Source organism: Crocodylus porosus, unplaced genomic scaffold, assembly GCF_001723895.1.
Source record: "Crocodylus porosus isolate Cpor-Errol unplaced genomic scaffold, CroPor_comp1, whole genome shotgun sequence".
NCBI classification, from domain to species: Eukaryota; Metazoa; Chordata; order Crocodylia; family Crocodylidae; genus Crocodylus; species Crocodylus porosus.
In genome coordinates, this window is record NW_017728913.1 from 30,040,812 (window position 1) to 30,050,372 (window position 9,561).

The following is a 9,561-nucleotide window of genomic DNA, read 5'->3' on the forward strand; positions in this document are numbered from 1 at the left end:
TCAATTCAGAGCTAACTCAAATAGAAGACATGTCTGGAAAGCCAGGTTAGTTTAATCTAATGTGAGTAACCACTCTTCAAACTGTACCTGAGGTCCTGGATTTATAATAGTGTAGTATCAGCTTTGTGTGTGTGGCTAATTCACCTGGAGGGACATCTCATGAATCTCCATGCTCTGTAATCTAAGATGACTTGCTGCATGATTCCTTTCCAGTGAATTAGGGAGAACAACCAAGTTGTCCCCTAGGTATATGGAGGGAACTATGTGAAGATGCTGGTTGACCAATACCATCATCATCAAGTTGATGCTGGTTGATCTTGTGCCTTCACTGTAAGGTGGATCCAGTCTAAATAGATGTGTAACCTGGGGTAAAACCCATACCCCTATCTGTGAGGTAGCCCAGACTGAAAGCCCCACTGAATTTGGATGAGAAGTTTTTGGGTGGCTAGAGAATGGCTAGAGACAACATTCTGGCTCACTCCCCACTGAAAACGTACACTTAAATTACACCAAACCTTCTTTGAAGTAGATTGGGTGAGCAGGGTAAGAATGGGTATATACTTGTGTGTGAAATAAAGGTGTAAGTTTTCTAAAAGTTGATTACAGTGGAGGGGATATGTTGTACTGTCATTCCATGAGTGTAAATTGCACATACAGCAGGAAGAGTGTATACAAGTCTGAATAGGAAAACATGATAGCAGACTTGCTACCTAAAAATGCCTTTGGAAAACAAATTATGTAAATAAACAATGGTTATTTAAGAATATTAAATTTCTGTTTAAGGTATTTTTTAAATAAAAAGTGTATGCTAAACACTTATATTTGAATACAATACACTCTATCTGAAAATCATTGAGAACTGTTAAATAAGATCTAACTTTTGAATAAAGTTACTCTGGCTCGTAGGGTTAGTAAGGTAGGGCTGTCCAGAATATTTTCGACAAAATTGAATTTTTGCAAAATAAATTTTTTGATCAAAATTAAAGCATTGCCGGAGACATGTCAATTTTGACAAAGATTTGTATTGGAAAGTTTTTGAAGTCCCAGCTTCTCTTGTCACTTCTGATGTGATGAGATGGAGATGAAATGTATGTATGCATATATGTTTGACAGGGAGAGAGAAATCAAGAAAGAAAAGAACCCCAGATGCATTAACTGTACACAGAGATGTTATAACAAATTTCCATTTCATGAAGACTTTCTGGGTGTTGGGTATTTTTTTCATATTGTCACTAAAGAAAGGTCTTTTCAAAATGAAATTGTCACTCTCTGACAAGCTCAACAATTTCTAAAAAGTCATTAAAAGTTTTCCAAAGTCCAACCTCTACTTCAAGCAAGGAATTTTGCTAAGGGGCAGTGAAAAAGAGTCTCCTTTCTTCTTTATACCAGCTGGCTCCTGAGTTATAGTTGCCTGTGTCACCTTCAGTGCTTGCACTCTAGAATTTCCTCCATAGGGAAAGCAACATCTGAATTTCAACTGGAGTCCATAGGTGAATGAAACCAGGTATTCCTCAGCACTTCTCAGGAGTTTGTCCAGTTTCACAAGATAAAAATATAGATAACTCCATATCTTTTCATCCAGATAAAGCAGTGAAGATATTAATTATTTTATTAATCTATATTTTGAATGCCATTGACCTCTTCTTTGAAACCTCACTCACATGCTTGTAAAAAAAAAGTGCATAATCAAGCTTCTGAAAACTCACAGTTCCAGCAAGGGGTAAGATTAGGTTATTTAAAAATCTGTTAACTCCTGGTTATGACTCAAATACAGCCAATGGGGAGGAGTGGTAGTCATTCATTTCAATAAGAAGGTTATAAAACAATGGTGAATGGCAAACCCTACATTGATAAAAAATATAAGCATTTTTAATGAGATCTAAAGGATCTGAATGTCCAATTTCCATAAAATTTTAAAATCATAACCATAATCTCATTTTCTTCTTAGATGCTATACCTCTGCTGTTTACTGTGGCTTGGATAGGGAAATAAATTAATAGAAATATGCAGATAACTGGAATATTCATTGCCACAGAACCCATTGCCTTCTACATTTAAAACACTCTCTGTCTTGTACCCTCTTCTCATTTTTTAAGAGAAACTAACTTACAATCCGTATTCAGAAAAGTATCCAAATCAGAACACTGAGATCCCATCTTTGTTAAGCAGTAATGAATTTTTATTTGAGTTATAGTAGTTTGGTGAGTGAGTCTCTAAACGGGCCATAACACCAGGTAGCAGTTAATTAAGTGAATTGATTGTTCCTCAGAAGAAATCCACATTATCTTAATACAAAATTATGTTAAAGGGGAAAGTTACATTTAGACAATTTGAACAAATTGTAATTATCTATTACTGTATACCTCTAGGTATATGAAAATGATCATTGTTAATGACTTTTCTCCTTTTCAAATGATTATTTAGTCATCTTTCCTCATACTATATCGCAAATTATGTTCTACCACAATGATGACATTATAATTAAGAAAAAAGTCACATATTCGTATTATCCTTTGCATGTTTTGACAAAGAACAATTAAAAAACTTTCTGTTGGGAGCAATAAAATAAATGAAAGAAAATGTCCCACCAAATACTTCCCTTTTGGTATCCCCTGTTAATATTTTTATGAGCCTCTTAAGCTTATCTAAGAGATTTTTAATGCAGCAGTGTATGTTATTAGGCTTGTATTTTTTTGCACAATATCATACATTTCAGTCTTTATCACAGTGGGAACAATAAAATAACAGACCGCAATGCATTAGCATCATAAAGAAAATGTAATAAATGGCTTTATAACTGTAGTAAAAGTTGCATGAGCTCCAGCAGCTGTAACAGAGATGTTGCTACAGCAGCATTTTATGACCTAATAGCACTCAGTGGGCTGATAATATTATGTGTGTGTGTAATGCCAGCAGTTTCCAAGGCCTAGATTTCAATTCAGATAAATAATTGAAAGCACTTTTAGACTTTTCTATAAAATGTTTAATAAGAGATCAAATCCTCCCTCCCTGTAGTGGAAAATTAAGTCGTTTTTACACGGGTATTTTATGATGAAATTCTAACTATTATCTATGGGAAAGAGGTGTTTTTTAAACATAGGTACTGGAAATAAAATATGTTTGAAGCAGCTCTTTTTTCCTTTGTTTCTGAATATTGGTTGTGGACAACAAAACTTTTTTTTTTTTTTGCCCTAGGTTCCCATTTCTTTGGACTTTGAGGGGTGAACTATAATAAGATTTACTGAAATACCAGTACTTTGAATGTGGTAGTAATCATGAAACAATGTGTCTGCGCTCCTGAAATGAGAAAAGCACAAGACGACTGCTGAGAGTCAATCTTCTGAAAATGACGGGATTGATAATCATGTACTGTAAATGTGCGATTCACCCAGGGTTCTTTGTAGGTTTTTAAAAAACTGATAACTATTTTTCCATCTCCTTCTCAGAAGAGATGAGATGTGAAATGACTGCTATATGAGTGGATGAAAATTTCATATAATGTACAATCTGCGAGATTGCATTTCCATTTAAAAAACAGACAATAAACATTCTTGCCTATTCTTTTAAAATAAGGTATTTTATTGACTATCCTTCTTCCACTTCTCAGATATTTTTTGTCCTAATGTGTATGTGTGGAGCATGTGGTGGGAGGGAAGGGGAGAAGGGAGGAATGTAGGAGGGGGCAAGGCAGAATGAGGAGGAGGAGAAAGAGAAGAGAAAAGATAAATATCTAATACTAGCTGGTTTATTCTTTGTTCTCTGTACTTATTCATGTCCCTGTTGTTGTAAGCCTGCAGGGAATCAGTGAACATGTTTTATTTTAAGCAGAACAGACATTTCTTCAACTTAGCTGATTACTTATTACATAAGTTAGTTACTTGTTGTCTGGCATAGTGCAATTCCCATTCTATCTTGCCTAAATTGTCTACATACCTTCAAACAGCTCTCATACTGGGACAATTCTAAATCATTTTGAGTGTCTGAAAAAAAAATCAGATCTCTCGTTTTTTCTTCACTTGGAACATGTCTTTTCTTCCTGGTTTTGGCCACAGTGGAAGCAGAAGGGCTGGGAAAACAAAACAAGGTAAAACAGACAAACAAACCCAACTTCTCTTTCATGCTTTCCCTTTCTGTGCTTTTGGGGAGGGGAAATTGTTTCTTATCAACCTAATGTCTGCAGGGGAAAGAGAGAGGAATCAAAATATATGTGCTGAGTTTCTGTTGGAATGATTACTTTACCTCTTTTTGGGTTTTATTATATTATTCAATTATATACTTTGCATGTCAGTGTGTGTGTCCACATTCATAATATAATGAATATTATAATATTCATATACTTATAGTTAAAAGTATGTGTGTCAGCGCTTTACTGCTATTTGGATTATATTATATAAACTGTGTTTATTTGTGTGTGTGTATACAGTCTCTCTCTTTAAATATAAGTACATGAATACAATAATATAAAACCAATGAGAAATTAAATTAAAATGAATTAGTGCATACTTTATGTATACATAATAAAAACCCACAAGGGTATTTTGGATGGTTTCAATATCACTATTTTTAACAATATCTGAATGTCTTAGTCTTAATGCAATGTTGTGATCATTCCCACACCAGTTAATCAAAACACAGAAATGTAGCTTTTGAATTGAACTGACTTGGGACTAGGCCTTTAAATCTCAGGCAACAAATGAACCCCAGGAAAGCCACAAAACAGAGTTCCAAGTTAAACCACACAGCCCCATTCTCTGGCTTGCTAGACTATACTCTACCTAAGTCTTGGCCTTTACCAAGTCATCATCATTTGTATCCTCACAGTGTGCTTCAGCATCGGTATCTTATATGATAAAGGGCTTAGTCAGTTTGTCTGTCTGTCCATAATGCTCTTGGAGCACTCTGATTGGTTAGAGAAACAGCCAATCAGAGTGTGGAGCACTACCATGATGGCAGAGATGGAGGGGACTGAGTTGTGGGGGTGGGGGCAGGGGCAGGCCAGTAGTGCTGGAAGCACAGGGTGCTGGTGCAGGGGGATGGAGGGGACAATGGGGCAATCTCCCCCTCCCATCATTTTTAATGAGCAATTCACTAGTAATCACATATAAGTATTTTTCAAAAAAGCTGCATGGGATCACTTTTATTAGATTCCTTCCTTGTATTTTTCTTTGCAAAACAATGCACTGAATTCTTTGGGAATGATCATTTTAGAATTTCTGCCAAAGATAAAATGTAACTATTAAGTTGTTAATAAGTTGTTTTTAATAAGTGCCTTTTCCTTTTGCAGGGGGAGAGTGGATGAACCATGGTAACGAAGAGGGAGCTGCAGTGTATAGAAAAAGAAAATTTCTTGATTTGTCATATTCACCAGACTTATGGAAAATTTATTTCTACCTTATCAACAGCATGAACTATAACTTTTATGAGCAGTTTGTGAACTAGCAAGTAACAGCTAAACAAGGCAGAGAAGAAGACAATATACTTTCAATGGGGGTTTCCAGAAGTGGGATAACTATTTTTGAACTCATTCGACTACTACATAATCTAAAAGCTAGCAGAAATTACTGCCTTTGTTCTCTACACAAGAAATCATTTTCCTAGTGCTGTTTGACCATAGCATTCTTTTCTGGTGGAAAATACCTGTCCATTGTCCCTTGCTTTGCATTCTTTTAATGTTAGTTTACTCAGTAATGTAAGACCTATTCTCACAAAGGAAAATGATTCATTTTGCTGATAATATGTAGTGAATCCAGTAGAAGACAAGAGTACAGTAGAATCCAATAAGGATGAAGATCTAAAGTGTTCAAAATTTAATGGCCTCTAAAAATCCAGTGACAATCAATTGGAAGACCAGTTTCCTCTTGTACCACAGAAGTTCATACAGTATAGACTGAAGACTGAAGGCCACAGACCTTCATAGAGTAACATATGAAAAACTAGGTAAATGTATAATAAATGTTCCAGGGGTGTAGATTGTAGCCATGTTGGTCCAAGGACATAGGTAGACAAGGTTCTTTGGGTGAGTCTGATATCTTTTATTAGACCAACTTAAATAGTTGGAAAAATATATATATTTAAGCAAGCTTTTGCGTTTAAAAACCCTTCATCAGGCTGAGGAAATTGCTGCAGTTGGTGTGTGCTCTTCTTTTCATTTCATCTTCATTTCATCCATCCTGCCTGCCCCCCTCTCTGTCACCTAAGTGGGGAATGTTGGTTGTGAGGGGGTCCACAAGTGGTCTCAGGGGGTGCATGTGCACCCCATGCACCCCCTGTGGGTTGCCACTGAATACAACCAATCAAGGTATCTTTTTTTGATTCAGATACAGTCTGTTTTTCCTTGGTAAGAGCCAGATACAGCTACAGCTCTTTCAGAGATTGTAGGAGGGGCATAACTCTGCTTCTCTTTCTGCAGTAGCTATTAAAAATGGATGACTACTGGAAAGAAGTAGCACTCAGTAAAGTGAATGTGTGGCCTCCAGGGAATATTTTGCTGCCCTTACACAGGGCACATCTACACATGCAATTATTTGAGTGAATAAACTCTGGCACAGTTCATGCTGGAGTTTATTGATCTCAAGCACCACTTTTACATGTGTACCTGGGACCACAGGAGGTTGCACTGGATCACAGCAGCCCAGACTGGTAGTGAATCTGGGGAGTCAGTCTGCCAAAACATCCTCTCTGACCCAGAGGTGCTCTGGGCTTGTTGGGGCATGAGGGTGCTTCAGTGTGGAGCTATCTGGCAGGTAGTCCCCGCACTAAAGCATCCCGTGCCCCAGCCAGCCCCATTAGCATTTACATGTGTGTTGCAGTGGAGTAAATAACTCCACTGTACAATAATATAGTACTTGTGTCTACAAGTACTATCCTACAGTAGCATTTATTAACTTATTATGGCCTAATAGGGCTTCATGTATAGATGCTGAGACTATACTGTGGAGCTGACTAATTAGCTCCACAGTAAACATCTTGTGTAGACTTTGTGGTACACCTTGCTTCTGCCCTAGACCAGGGCTATACCTTAAAGGGCCAAGTGAGCCCATACCTTGCATGTAGAGCATGCACAGAGCAATGCTAAAGAAAAAAAAAGATCCCATTAAATATGATCTTCCAGGTGTGGATTTTGATTTATAAAGACCTACATGATTAAGATCTTGGTTTCCTTAGAAACCAACTCTATTTCCCTCCTCTGTGTAACATCAGTACAGGTGGAATCAAACAGACTGTTTCTGCAACAGTGCTTGGCTGACAGCTCTGCAGGTACTGGTGGCAAAGCAGTATTGGTGGAAAGTCTTTAATTCAGCTAAATGATTCTGCCTGTTTTTCTACAAAATCTCACTGTAATGACGTTCAGAAAATGATTTACTGTACAACTCTACTATTTACTACAGCTTTGTCTAATAAGTTTCTGTTACAGCCTGTGATACTGAAGAACTTCAACTTAACTTAAATCAGCCAATAAGTTTTTGTACTTATACGGGCATCTATGCCATGAGAATTAGTAATGTGTGTAGTAATTAGACTAATCTGCCTTGCATATTAATGCATTTGTATATCTTCATTTCATCTTGTTAGTTCTTTTTATATATGGCAGGTGTATTTTACATCTTTAAGTTATTTTTTGCTGGCATTCTCATTTTTATAGTGCCTGAGAGTGTTGTTATAGCCGCTGTCATACCAAATAATATAGTTAAGGCTGAATAACAGTTTTCAGTTTAGAAAATTGCAGAAGGTTTCTATGTTGCTATGTTTTCTTGTATAAGAAATATATATTCTTGTAAGTGAGGACTGCATCAAATATAGGCCATGGACAGACATTCAGTTTATCTTGGGAAAGTTACTGCTCTGCCAGTAGAAATCACAAGTGTCCAGATATTCAGGATTTTCTCCCAGACCAACAATGGTCACTGCAGGAGAAAAATAATCAGGAACAACCAGGATTAAAAGGCTCCCAGGAGATTTTCTTCTCTCATGTCTTCTGAGAGAAGCTACAGCACAGTCCTCTAATATCCCAAAGTGCTTTGTTCCCAGCTCCCTCCCATGGATCCAGGGGGACAATGTGTTACTTTGGTTGGTCTCAACTCCTCCAGCCAAGCAAAGAGATACTTTACAATCTCATCATTGTGTGGGGAGCCACAACCTGCGAGGCAGTCTGGATCAGCTAATGAGGTCTACCCTGTACACTGCTGTCATCTTTCACCAGCAGATTGGAATCCTGCAGAGCAGGCTAAGATGTGTGCACAGAGACCCCTGCCTAGGCAGTGGCTCAGCATGACTCAGACACAGGGGTCTCCAGGTAACCTAGGAGAAATCTCCCAGAAGAATTGCACATATGTATGACATAGACACACTTTATTTCCTCTTTTTGAATGCTTAACTGTATAAGCATAATATACTGTATTATTTACTGGGGATTGTAGCAGGCTGGTGGCTTGCAGAGTCTTGTAGTAGGCTGTACGTATCAAGCTGCAGGCTTGTGGGGGTTACAACTAAGTCTGTGTGAAGCTTCAGTCACTGATTCAATTCAGCGGGTATTTGGCCCAATTCAGTGGCCAAATCTCCAAATCCAAATCAAAAAGGAGTCCATTTAATCTCTCTGAATTGAATCAGAACCCTATGAATTAATTTGAAGAGATTCGGAAAGATTTGATGATTCGGACATAGACACAGCTTTAAATGTTTTTAAACCAGGTGGCTTGTGAATGCTGAGATGTTGGGGTGGATGGAGAACTCCACAGGAGCATGCTCAGCAACAGACCTGGAAGTGGACCTGAAGTGCTTCTGGTTCACTTACGGGTCTGCCGGGGAGTGTGCAGGGTCTGCCGGAGAGTGTGCAGGCCCCACGCCTCCCAACTCAGCCACTGGTACCTCCTGGGTCTGGGGGGACCTGGGGCAGGGGCAGGGACCTCTGCATGCTTGGTAGCGGACCCAGAAACTACTTCCGGTCCGCTTCCAGGTTCAATGCCAAGTATGCAGGGACCCCCCGCCCCCAAGCTCCTGTAGGATGCTCCATCTGCCCCAGCATCACAGTATTCATGAGCTGAACCTAGTACCTCGAGGTATCTAGAAAAACATTTAAAGTTGTGTCTATGGCCAAATAGCTGATTCTCTGAATCAGCATTGAATCTTCAAGTTCAGATTTGGATGAATAAAATTGGGGACAGTGATCCAAATCAACTAATTAAATCACTGTCCCTGATTCAGACCGAATCTGAACCTGAATCAAATATGGCCTGTTTCGCACATTCCCAGTTACAGCCCAGATGCAGGTGGTATAGCAATCTGCCTAGCAATCTGCAGGTAGTGGGGGTTACAAGTCAGCTGCAGGTGTTGAAATCTTATTGCTGGTCTGCCCGGAGGCCTGGGCCAGCTGGTACAAATAATTTCATAGATTTCATAGACATTAGGGCTGGAAGGGACCTCAGAAGATCATTGAGCCCAGCCCCCTACCCCAGGGGCAGGAAGTCAGCTGGGGTCAAAGGATCCCAGCAAGATAAACATCCACCTGCCTCTTAAAAGAGGCAGAGTAGGTGCTTGCACCACCTCTGGTGGCAGTCTGTTCCA